This window comes from Aotus nancymaae, unplaced genomic scaffold (assembly GCF_030222135.1).
Source record: "Aotus nancymaae isolate 86718 unplaced genomic scaffold, 86718_ANA_hifiasm-v0.15.2.pri h1tg000014l, whole genome shotgun sequence".
Taxonomy (NCBI): Eukaryota; Metazoa; Chordata; class Mammalia; order Primates; family Aotidae; genus Aotus; species Aotus nancymaae.
The window spans coordinates 88,018,480-88,031,087 of record NW_026988425.1 but is presented as its reverse complement, the minus strand read 5'-3'; the positions used below and the strand labels follow the sequence as shown (position 1 = coordinate 88,031,087).

At 45.9% G+C, this 12,608-nt stretch overlaps 1 pseudogene; it reads left to right on the top strand.

Annotated features, from left to right (window-relative positions):
- The first annotated feature begins 2,551 nt into the window (after positions 1–2,551).
- On the top strand, positions 2,552–3,804 carry LOC110567116 (gamma-glutamylcyclotransferase-like; annotated as a pseudogene).
- Positions 3,805–12,608: the final 8,804 nt, after the last annotated feature.

Sequence of the window (12,608 nt, the reverse complement as noted above, 5' to 3'; positions counted from 1 at the left end):
TTCCTCAAGGTCACACTGTGCACGGCTGGCTGTGCCTCCTCCCAGTCCCCTGCCTAGGAATCCACACTGCACAGCACACACCTCCATGCATGTGTATTTTTTTACTTTTCAGTTTTTAGATGTAGATATTACTTTGCAAATTAACAAACTTAGTATGTTTTTTGCTTGGAGATTTTTTTATATTAGGATATACAGCTCGATCTAATTCATCTATAACCATACACACACATATATAATGCTTTCATACTCTAGATTTTTTATATTCATACGAAAGAGACTGTCTTATGCATATGGCTCTGCACTTTGTTTTTGTCTTTTTGTAAGTTTTTTTTTTTTTTTTTTTTTTCAGATGGAGTCTCACTCTGTCACCCAGGTTACAGTGCAGTGCTATGATCTCAGCTCACTGCAACTTCCATCTCCCGGGTTCAAGCAATTCTCCTGCCTCAGCCTCCCAAGTAGCTGGGATTATAGGAACACACCACCACACACAGCTAATTTTTGTGTTTTTAGTAGAAATAGGGTTTCACCATGTTGGCCAGGCACCTCGGCCCCACAAAGTGCTGGGATTACAGGCGTGAGCCACTGCGCCCAGCCCACTTTGATTTTAGACACAGAATACTCAGCACATACTGCCTTCCTTGGTTTTATCAACAACTGTGTCGTCTTTCATAATTTGGATGTGCCAAAATGTATTAGCCAGAAGCCCACTGGAGAACATTTTGTCACAAGTACACTTCTTATCTACCTGAGAGTCCTGTAATTGAATCTCATATTCTGTGGAGCAATCATAAAATATGAAAGCTGAAAGTTATTACACACGGAAAAATTGCTGGATGGAAAGGAATGGCAGAGAGGATCCTTGGGTGAGGAAGTGCTAAGTGGCTATTATTTCTTCCTGATTCATTTTCTCAACGTTCTGGTGATGTGGGTCAATAGTTATTATTAGCTCAGAGTTTTACTTTTCAGTTTCAGTTTTAGTTTTACCTCAAGCTCTTTTGACAAGTCATTCCAAGTGACAGCTCCATCTACGCATGAGCCCAGCGATTACTTCTGGGTGGGACAAGCTGTCCTTTCTAATTAAAGATGCTCTATCCCCAGGTGATTCAATTCCTTTGAGCATCTCAGCTCGTGTTTAATTTCTTTGAAACCAGGTGTGCGAATGTAGCTCTTACTTCTGTATAAGGCAGGTGTATACTCATACACCTGATATTAATAAGCTGTTGATGTCATGTTTTGTTGCATTGTGAAATTGTCAGCCTAGGCAACTTGTTTTCCTCCAGAAGTACTGCCCCTCTGATTAAATAGACCTCATTTAATTGTGGGGACATGTTAACCAAAATTACGTTTCCCAAAAGCTTGAAAGTGTTTGTTTAACTTTTACTGTTTTGTTTCACCACGGCTGACATTGCTACATAAATTTAGTTATGCAGCCCAGCAGCCACCAAGTGCCTATTGAATTTCATGACACTGAGAGCCTGAATTTCCTGTCACTGAGAATAACCTTTTAAAAATATTATTGCTTTTTTTAAACCCTGGCACGTAACCAGTTTTTCGTCTTCATCTTGACTTAATTCCTCCCCACTCTGCTCTCTCCTCTTCTTCTTCCGGCTCTACTCACCTCCTCCGTAGCCAGAAACCCACGGCTGGCTGTTTCGGCCATGTGTCCAGAGTCTGGAATCCCTCGTCCCCTTGGGCTTACACTGTGGCCGGTTAGCTTGCCCAGCCTCAGCTCGGCACCCTCCCTGTGTGTCCCCTCCCACCCCATGCTCCCTCTGAAGATGCACCCCTCTTCTCCGAGGTCAGCCCCCTCTGTCCCCTTCTTCAGTGCTGTCAGTGACTTTGCTCCATCAAGCATCCTCTTTCTGTCTGTCTCTCATATTTTCCCCCTTCAACTAGCTGCTTCCTCTGTGAAAAGAAAAACTAAAACAAACGTAGTCAAGGCTCCCTCAGATGAGAGATACTTTTTCTCAACCCTCCTATTCCCTCAAGCTATTGTTGTATCTCATACCTTTCTGCCAAAGTTCTTTAGCGTCTAGTCCAAACTGGTTCCTCTACCTCCCTACATCCTAGTACCTACTTTAAATAAATAAAAAGATTAAACATCAAGTGAAAGTGCATATGGTAAATATTCAATGAAGAAAGATGGAAAATAAAAAGCCCATTCCGCATCTGACTGATGGGGAAATTATTCATTAATTCATAGAGTCATCAGTCTCTCTTCAGAAAATATATATTGATTTTATATATTGTATTGTGTATAACATATTACATAGATTGTACACATACCCACGCCTGCAAATATATATGTAATCTTCTAAATTTTACACGTATGGAATCATATGCTGTTGTCACCTTTTTAAAAAACTTAATAACATATTCTGGCACAAGAATCCAAAAACAGTGGTTGCCACTGGTGAGAGGATCTGAACTGTTGAGGAATGAGGTAAAAGAGCAACTTCCTGGAGGCGGCGGCGAGGCAGTCACTGGGCCAGGGTCCGGGGCCGCCCCTCACAGCTCTGCTTCAGGCTCCCGTGCGGGCGTGTAGTGGGACATGGCGAACTCGGGCTGCAAGGACGTCCGACCCGGATGAGGACAGTTTTCTGTACTTCGCCTACGGCAGGAACCTACTAATGGAGAAAATCCACCTTGGAAAGCCCTTGGTGGCGTTCTTCTGTCTGGCCCGTGTGCAGGCAAGAAGGGGTTAAAAGTGGAACATATGTTGTAATAGAAGTTAAAGTTTCAACTCAAGAAGGAAGAGAAATAACCTGTCGAAATTATCTGATGACAAATTACGAAAGTGTTCCTCCATCTGCACAGTATAAAAAGATAATTTGCATGGGTGCAAAAGGAAATGGTTTGCCACTGGAGTATCAAGAGAAGTTAAAAGCCATAGAACCAATTGACTCTACAGGAAAGGCCTCAGAAGAAACTGAAGACATCATTGAGAAGGGGGAAACACAGACTCTTTAGAACATAACAATATATCTTAGGGTATTCTACGTGCTAATATAAAATATTATTAACACTTGAGAACAGGGATCTGGGGGATCTCCATGTCTGATCCATTTTCAACAGCGGTCTGAAGGAATATCTCTCTTGGATGATTCCTTGTTTTCAGACTATAAAAAGAAACTGGGCTAGGAGTTAGATAATGTAAAAGGGGGATATGAGGCCCTGAAATGTGTGATAAATGAATGTGAGTGCCCCTTCTGTAAACAACACTGAAAGCTCTTCTCTTGGCTTGATCTTAAGTGTCTCCTTACTCTGGTACAGGATAGATTTGTAGCTTGCTTGATGATGGTGCTGGTGAAATGCTCTGCTCTGAGATTTTTAAAAATCAGCTTAATGAAAGTAATCTGCAGATAATTGATAGTAACATTTTGAAAATTGAAAAGATAGTATACTGTTTCTAGAGGAATAAACATATTTGTGGTTAAAAAAAAGAGCAACTTCATCTGCACTGTATACCCTTTTGTATTTTTGGAATTTTGTACTATGTTCATATGTTGCCTATTTAATAAATCACTTAAAGTTATATATCTTGAATATCTTTCCATAGTAGCATGTACAGACAGGACTCATGATTTTGTGGATATGGGCAGACTACCTCTGGAAGGATACAGAAGAAATGAGGAAAAGCCTCTTAAGGAATGACGTGCAGACTGACCCAGGCCAGGTATACTTCCTGCATACCTTTTGTGCTGTTTTTTGTTAACTTGTTATCCTGTACAAATATTACACAAAACATGCTTCAAAAGAGCTAGTTATACAGATGTACCGTGACTTGTATAATTAGTTCCTTATTCGTGGATATTTAGGCCGTTCTCAAGTTTTAAGGTGACTATTCTTATCATAATTATAAGCTCACTGCAGGGAGGATCCTGTACATGCATCTGTAATACTATGGTGATGTTTCTTCTCCCCTTGTCCCAGACCCCTTTCCTCTGTTATTATCTGTACACAGATCTCGTGATGGCACTTTCTGACTACTCATCCTTGAATGAGGTGAGTTTTCCTTTACAAGCCTTTGCAGGAGGTCTGGTGCGGAAGGCTAGGGTCAGGTTCCACTTTCTGGAATGTTCTCATGACCCAGGACATGAGTGAGAGACTCCTTTAGCAGAGGACAGGCAGGTGGGGGGCTGTGTTCCTCTCAGTTTCTCTTCTGCCTCCTGCCACCTGGATGGGCCAATTCTAGCATGCAGCTTGTCTGTGGGTGCCCTCATTCATCCTCACTTCCTCTGCCCCTCAGGACCAAACCGAGTGCAGAGTAGTTCCCATCGCCCCTGCACCCACTCCTTCTGGGCCAAATATTAGATTGGAATTTTGCACCTCATTGTGAACCTATTATCTTAAAGAAGTAAATTTGGTTGATTTTTTCTTTCTTTCTTTTGTTTCTTTTGAACCGGAGTCTCACCCTGTTGCCCAGGCTGGAGTGTAATGGCACCATCTCAGCTCACTGCAACCTCCGCCTCCCGGTTCAAGCAATTTTCCTGCCTCAGCTTCCTGAGCAACTGGGATTACAGGTGTCTGCTACCACACCCGGCTAATTTTTGTATTTTTGGTGGAGACAAGGTTTCACCATGCTGGCCAGGCTGGTCTCGAACTCCTAACCTCAGGTGATCCGCCAGCCTCAGCCTCCCAAAGTGCTGGGATTACAGGCATGAGCCACTGCACCCAGCCTTGGTTGATTTTTTTCTGATATAAGGGTCCTGTCTCCATTCTTCCATCGCACCCTCACCCCGCTCCCGTTCCCTCTCGCTGCTTTAGCATGCCTTCTGCCTATTTTGTGTCCTTATTTGTACAAGATAACAAGCAAACACAAACCAGCACAAAAGGTATGCAGGAAGTATACCTGCCTGGGGTCAGTCTGCAAGTCATTCTTCAAGAGCCATTTCCTCATTTTTTCTCTATCCTTCCAGAGATAGTGTGCCCATATCCACATATATGGAGCTGTGGGAAACTAACCTAAAATGTGTAGGTTTTTATTTTTAACTGATCACAGCTTACAACTGTGCTCTGTCCAGTCTCCCATCTCTATGAGGGAGGCAGACAATGAAGGGGTCCATAGCTTCTCATTTTTAGCTGTTAAAAGTTCTGGTAATCTAGTTTAAAATTTCAAATTTTTTTTTTTTTTTTTTTTAGATGGTCTCGCTCTATTGCCAGGCTGGAGTGCAGTGGCACAATCTCAGCTTACTGCAATCTCTGCCTCCTGGGTTCAAGCAATTCTCCTGCCTTGGCCTCCTGAGTAGCTGGGACTACAGGTGCGCACCACCACACCCAGCTAATTTTCATATAAAATTTCAGTCTTATATCTACTCAAACCACCCACCCCCCATTATGACCCGGGAGCACCTGCAGTGGGCAGGGGGCATATCTGTCTTTTACTCCTATCCCCCCACTTTTCCTCTTGGAGTAGGGTGGTCATGATCAGGTTCAATGACAGCTGTGTCCCTCCTTTATCAAAGCTGGGGACTGGGAGAGGCCATGGAGAGGAAGGGTAACTATCTCCTTACTGAACTTCCCATGTTATGGTCCTTTCTCTGTGAATGGTCATGGCCTCACTGGCCAACACTAACCATCTGAATGGCTGGTACCCTAAAACAGGCACTTTGAGGCTTGCAGGTAAGTTCTTCAGAGAGGCTCTCTCACACACACAGCTTCCCCAATGTGGCAGATCCAGCTGCAGGTTCGCCTCTTCCAGCCCCTTCAGTTTCTGCCTCTGTGTACACCCCACAGCCTCTTATGCTGGGGTCTCTATGCCTAGTGACAGAAAACAAGGCAACTCAAGACTGTCACCTTCCATGGTGTCCACTTCCCATGGGAGACTCACAAGTCCCTTTCAAGCCAGACTCTGTCATTTCTCCCAAGGCTCTTTGCACCTGCTCAGCAGGCACAGGGCGGATCAATGCATCAACTATACCTAAGCAGCTGACCAACTGGTAAATGAGGCACCAGCCTCCTCTTGTTGCAAGTAAACGCCAATCTTTAATGATGTTTCTCTTGGGGCCCATTTCATTTGGCTTGTGGGGTGAGGGAATAAAAGGAAAAACTCTAACACTTCTTACCAGACCAACTAGGGTGGGAAGGTGGGGAGTGTGTGCTGATAGCTATAAGGTCAGTTGTTTCATCTTTAAGAAAGCCCTAGAAAGGAATTCTGGACTGTTGTTGGTGGCTTTCTATACAAGGTACATCATTTATCCTTCATTGTTCTCAGCTTTGCCCTTCCAATTCGACTCTAACAAACAAGAAAGTCCCACTCAATATACCATTTTTTCACATAAGTAGCATCCTGATGGCACTGTGCTGCATCTTGATAACATATCTTAGAGATTATTTCATATCAGTTGACTTAATTCTGTCTCTTTAAAAAACATTTTAAATTATTTTATTATATTGATATGTTTCTAAATTACTACCCCTTCAAGGAGTATTTAAACACTTGTCAATGTTTTTTTTTTTATTTACAACAAAAAGATATGCAGTTCATAGATTGGGGGTTGGACGTGTATAGACAAAAAGAATTATACACATAAAAGTTAGACTAGGAATAAGATGATAACAGAAATGTCTCACTTTAGCTGTGGAGCGAGTTTATGACAGGTCTAGTTAAGCTTTGCTGAGCCTCTGTCATCTGTGAGGAGTAAACCTAGCTTAGAATGGAGCTGGTGCTCAGACTACCAGCTGGTAGAAACATCGCAAATACATTTCCAACAGAAATGTGCTCAGGTGTGTTTTCAGAAAAGCCTTGCAACATAAATTTAAATTCACTTCTGTTTGGGACCACTCTTTTCTTTCTCCCAAGCAGGGCTGTGATTCTATCTCATATGATGTCTTTGCACACAGGTGGGTGCCGCTTCTCCCTGATGCTGGATCTGAGATCCTGAATGACACTATGACATGTTCCCTCTTACTTGAAAGTTGTGTGTGCCTTGGGTGCAGAAACTCAGTTTCCCTGAGGAGTGGGCTCCCGCTCCATGGGGGATACTCAGAATTCTTTTCATAGATGTGAATTCCTGCCTGTCCCATGGAGGGGCTCAAGGGGAGGCTGGATGAGCACTCATTGGGAAACTGCCCTGGCATGGAGGTGAGCTCACAAGGGAGTAGATGACCTTCGGAACCCCTTTCAGCCTTCTGTTATCCTCCCTTTAAGACCTTGGAATTTGCTCTGTAGAACAGCAGAGAGAGCGTCTGCTTTGGACCCCACATCTGCCGCTTCCTTGCTGGAAAGCCTAGGACAGAGTCCCCTAACCTTCCTAGGACTCTTTTCTTACCTGCAAATGGCAGGTATTGATGTCTCCCGTAAGAGGATATTTATTTGTTAAATAAATATCATTTTGATAACCTGGTTGAAAAACGTTTAGGCCTGAAGTAGATAAAAACCTTCTTTTCAGCAGCACAAGCCCCACCTTTTATTTCAGTGTTTTCAGCTGTGTCTGTCTAAGCAAGATAAAGTTCTCACTGGTGACTGACTGGTTCTAAGAAGTTTGTGCTAGGATGAGCACTGCTGGTTGCCTACCCCACGTCCGTTTTTCTCTTCCTCCTTCCTAGGGAATTCCTGTTTGCTAAGGAAACTACTCCTCCCCATCGGAGATCTCCCTTTAGAAGTCAAACCATCTCCAGTCCAGCAATGGGCCTCATTTTCCCAAAAAGTGGTGGTTATTCCATTCCTTTTCCTAGTCTCTGGGTCAGGAATGAGCCTGTGATGCAATTTAACCAATAACACAAGGTGAGGTTTGCTGTGGGCAAACTTTAGAATAATGATTTCCCACTTCCTCCAGACATGGTTGTGCGCGGAGATGGGGCAACAAGAGACTTTCCAAATGTATGGCAGAGCCTGCAGGGAAGCAGCCCAGACTCCTGACTTTGGGGTCGAACTTCAAGTCCCTCAAGTTAGGAAGACTTTCCTTATTCTTCTAGTCAGCGTGGGATCCAAAATATCAACGTTTCAAGGGTGCTGTGATGATTAGAGATCATGATAGGGATTAGCACTGAGCCCAGCACACAGTAGGTACACAGAAAGTGGTAGCTGTCAGCACACAGTAGGTACACAGTAAATGGTAGCTGTCAGCACACAGTAGGTACACAGTAAATGGTAGCTGTCAGCACACAGTAGGTACACAGTAAATGGTAGCTGTCAGTGTTACCGAGTTCAGTATGGCACAGCTCTGCATAGAGGTAGAAGGCAAGGAACCGTCTGTCCGGAGAGACTGCAGTTAGAGCCAGACTCAGTGCACCCCACAGTCAGATCTGGAGAGAGTGACAGAGAGCTTCCTAAAGAACTAGACTCTGGAAACAAGGCACAGCCCCAAACAAGAACCTTCATCATCTGAGGTTGAAAAGGGCTGCTCGTACCAAGGCTCCCTCACCTGAGCCCAAGCAGCACATCTAAAGGGCCACGTGGGCAGCCGTGCTTACTGTAGCAGCCTTGAAGGCAGCTGGAGCAGTGGCACCCCACCACCCCCTGAGCCGCCCCTTCATACCACTTCAAGCCATTTCCCAATGCCCATCGTAGCATGATCTTTTTGCTCTTTCTATCTGGATATTATCTCAGTCTCTTTGTTAATAATTTTGCTTGCACGTATGGTCTTCTTCGGGCTTGATCTTCTCACTGGGTATACACCCACTCCTTCAAAGGGCATAGCTCCACGAATGGCTGCAGCAGTCAGGACTGGCCCCAGGGTGACCACAGAGGAACCCTGACAGGTTTGCCAGCCCCAAAGCATTTCTGCCACTCATTAGAGCCCTTCTGTGATCAAACTGCATTTAGGAACTCATTGTGTGACTTGGGAGATGTGACACAGTCATTAATACATCAAACGTTTGACTACAAATCTCTCCATGGGTAAAGTATACCTGTTCCAGCTCCTTGGTGCCTGTGTGTGAAGTCCTCCCTCTGCAGTGTGGTAAAGGCCCCCCTATTCTCTGGCCTGGTCCCCAGCTGTCTCTCTCTCCTCTCCCCACTCAAACTCCCAATGCTCTATCCACGGTCAAGGCTGATCACTGTTTATGCTGTTCTTCCTCTTCCCACCTCCTCTGCCTACAGTGCCTTCCCTTCCTTATGTACTCACAAGCTTCTCCTATCCCTCAAGATTCAGCCCAGTTCTCCTTCACTATGGCCCTTTCCCCAGCCACGCTCCAGGTGAGAGTGACTACTCCCTTTGGTTAACTGAATGCCCATACACACTTCTGTTGCCTAGAATACTTTCTAACACTTCTCATGTCCACTTTCCATGTTTATATTGCCCACTAGACTATAAACTCCTCAGACCTGGGCTGTATAATGGATGTTTGCATCTGGCTGAGAGTAGTTGATTAATACACGTTTGTTGGTTGGATGGGTAGATAAGGACCAGTGTGTATCTGCCAAGCTCTGGTAATGCAGAGATAAAAGCCCTTTCCCTGCCCTCAAGGAACTCACTGCAGATGACAGAAAATTAATACAAAGGAACAATGACATGTGATGAGTAGGGGCGTGGTATGACATTCGAGCTCCACAGAGGGGCACCCAATCCCATAGGGGAAAGAGCTGTGTGTGCTGGGGTACCTCCTCGAGGTGCTAACACACCCTCCTGATCTGGGTCACTTTGGGCCAGCAGGAGTCAGCCACACAGGAACAAGAGGAAGGGCACCCTGGGCACAGTGAGCGGCGGGTCCAAAGTCGGGAAGCTGTGAGTGGCGGCAACGAGGATATAGCTCAGAGTCCAAGCTGGAGCAAAGGAGATATTGCTGCAGAACGTTCCCCTTAGTTCAGGTAAAACTGGGCTCTTGTCACATGACCAGGAATGATTAGGCTCGCAGACACATAGAAGGGTGAGGAAAATAGAATTTCTTGGATGAAAAGGAAAAAGAAAAAGAACTAAGCAAAGCGAGAGAGAGTCCTGCTAGCAGGTTTCCGGCCTCACAGATAGAGTCCCAGGTCAGCACACAAGAACAGGAGGGGCCAGGCTCCTCCCACTGCAAGACGAGCTAACGTCCATCCCGAGGCCCCATGCCATCCTCCTGGTGCACAGGTGGGCATTATTAAGAAAGAATCAGTCGGGAAAAGGCGGGCTTCATCTGGAACCAGCTGTCCAGTTTTTTGTTTTTGTTTTGTTTTGTTTTTGAGACAATTTCACTCTTGTTGCTAGGCTGGAGTGCAATGGCACAATCTCAGCTCACTGCAACTTCTGCCTCCCAGGTTCAAGAGATTCTCCTGCCTCAGCCTCCCAAGTAGCTGAGATTACAGGCACCTGCTACCACACCCGGCTAATTTTTTTGTATTTTTAGTAGAGATGGGGTTTCACCATGTTGGTCAAGTGACTTCAGGTGATCCACCCGCCTCGGCCTCCCAAGGTGCTGGGACAGCAGTCCAGTTTTTCAGCCTTTGTCTGTTTTAGACTTGGGGGCGGGGTTTCACCAGGGACCCTTGGCTGTCTCTTGCCTCTGTCAAAATGTTGGGGGGAGGCTGGGGTGTGGTGAACAAGGCAGGGAGGACCCATCTCACAGGGCCACATCCCCATAAGGAAATCTGGATTTTGTCCTGGGGAAACATGGACTGGTTTTAAGAGGGAACAAGATAGGTTCTGTGTTTTTAAAGATCGCACCAGCAGCAGCATGAGGCCAGGGGGGAGGTGCTACAAGAGCGAATGAAGAACTAATGAGGGCTGGACCAGCCGGGGCAGTCAGGTGTTCAGACCAGGGTGGCACTCGGGGGCAAACTTGGTAGGGTTTGGCCACTCTGTGTAGGTGGAAGCAGAGGGCAGCACACATGCCTGCCAGGTTTCTACCCTGGCCAACAAGGTAGATGAAGGTGCGTGCAGGCTCCATGAGCAGCATGGAGGAAAGAGTGTGGCTTCGGGGGAGATTCAGTTTTGGTTCCCTGGAGGCTGAGAGGCCTAAGGAATCCCTAAGTGGATCTTTTCAGCATGAGATACCCATCACTGAGCCTTAGGAGAGAGTTCCAGGTAAGGGAAAAAATGTGATACTCCTCAGTAAAAAGGTGACCTTTGGAGCCATGCGTGGCTATGCCCTTTCAAGGAGTGGGTGTGTACACAGTGAGAAAGCTATGCCCTTTCAAGGAGTGGGTGTGTACACAGTGAGAAGATCAAGCCCCAAGATAGACCATACTTGTAAGCAGAATTCTTAACAAAGAAACAGACAATATCCAGATAGAAAGAGCAAAAAGATCATGCTACAATAGGCAACCGGAAATGGAGACTTCCAGAGGCCTGCAGTGATCCACAAGGTCAAACCCTGCACAGGGGGCAAGTAAAGAAAAAACCTGAAGAATGTTCATTTGTGGCCACATTTTTTGCAGCCCTCATCAGCCTGTGAGTACAAATGAGATCACATTAACAGTAACCGCACATATTTCTGTAGCATGTTGCCAGCCATCTGCTCAGCAGGACTGAGTCTCCCCTAAAAAATGCCCTTACTTCCCACCCTCCAAGGAGTATTTTCTGGGAGCACCTGGGGGTGTCTCACACAAGCCAAAGGAGAGTCCACATGTGCTATTCCGCACATACACCCTCTTTCTATCCCCAGCGCTTGAGGCATCTGCAGCCCCCATGGCAGCTTCCCATTGAGAGGCCCTGAGGTCCATGCTGGGTTTCAGTAACTGCTGTGCAATGCAGCAGAAACTTCTATGCTTGTCATTTTCCACTGAGTTGAAGCCATAGCATTTTCTGAGAAATGAGAGGACACTCCCTCTTTGCCATCTCTTTGTCTCCCATGTCCCACATGGTGCCTCACAAAAAAAGGCCTTCTTTAGTTCGTGCCTTCTGGCTGTCTGTCCTAAGGTTTCAGACACCAGGCAGTCCCTGGGACTGAGTGAGAGGCAGACAATAGTCTCCCTGGATCCCAGCCTCTGCCCCAGATTTGGAGCAGGTGACTAATTTGCAAAAGGTCAGGATACCTAGCTAAATGAAGATTTGGCAACATGATTGGTGTCAGCCAAAGAGTTTCAGCAGAATGGCTGACAAGGTCAGATTGCTACGAAATGAGAGAATGGAAGGTGAGAAAAGTACAGACAGTAAATTTCATGAAAGGGCAGAGGCAGGAAAGCAGGAAATAGAAAGTGGTGGTGGAGGTGGCTTTTAACTTGAACACAGTGGCAGGCTGAGGAAGAGGCAGCAGGAAGGGAGGAGCCAGCAACAGATACGGAAAAGAGAAAGGCTCAGAGGGAGTAGCAGGTACAAGTCGTGCTGATAAACCTCAGGCTGAGGAAAACAAGGCAGCAGCCCTGAGGGCCCTGAAAGAGACCCTAGACCCCTGGCGGGGGCCTCTGGAAAAAGCCTGAACACAGGGTCCTGAGTGAAAAGAAGGAAAAAGAGGAGGCTCAGACTGGGTGGTGGAGCCTACTCTGGAGGAAAGTGGGAAGTCCAGAGCCCTGAGCCTCCGAGTGGCCTTCCAGCCCTGCCACAGCCTTTCTCCGGACTGAGCCGTCACTTAGGTCCCTCTTGGTGACTCAGAATCTGACTTTCTCATATTGCCATTTTAATTTTAGTAACAATGAGAGTCCCTTCCACTCACGAACAGTAAAAACAGAGGGTCAACCACAAAAAAAGATTCGCATTTCATCTGCAGTTTCTTATCAGGGATTGTGCTAGAATTTGCCTCCATACTAAACT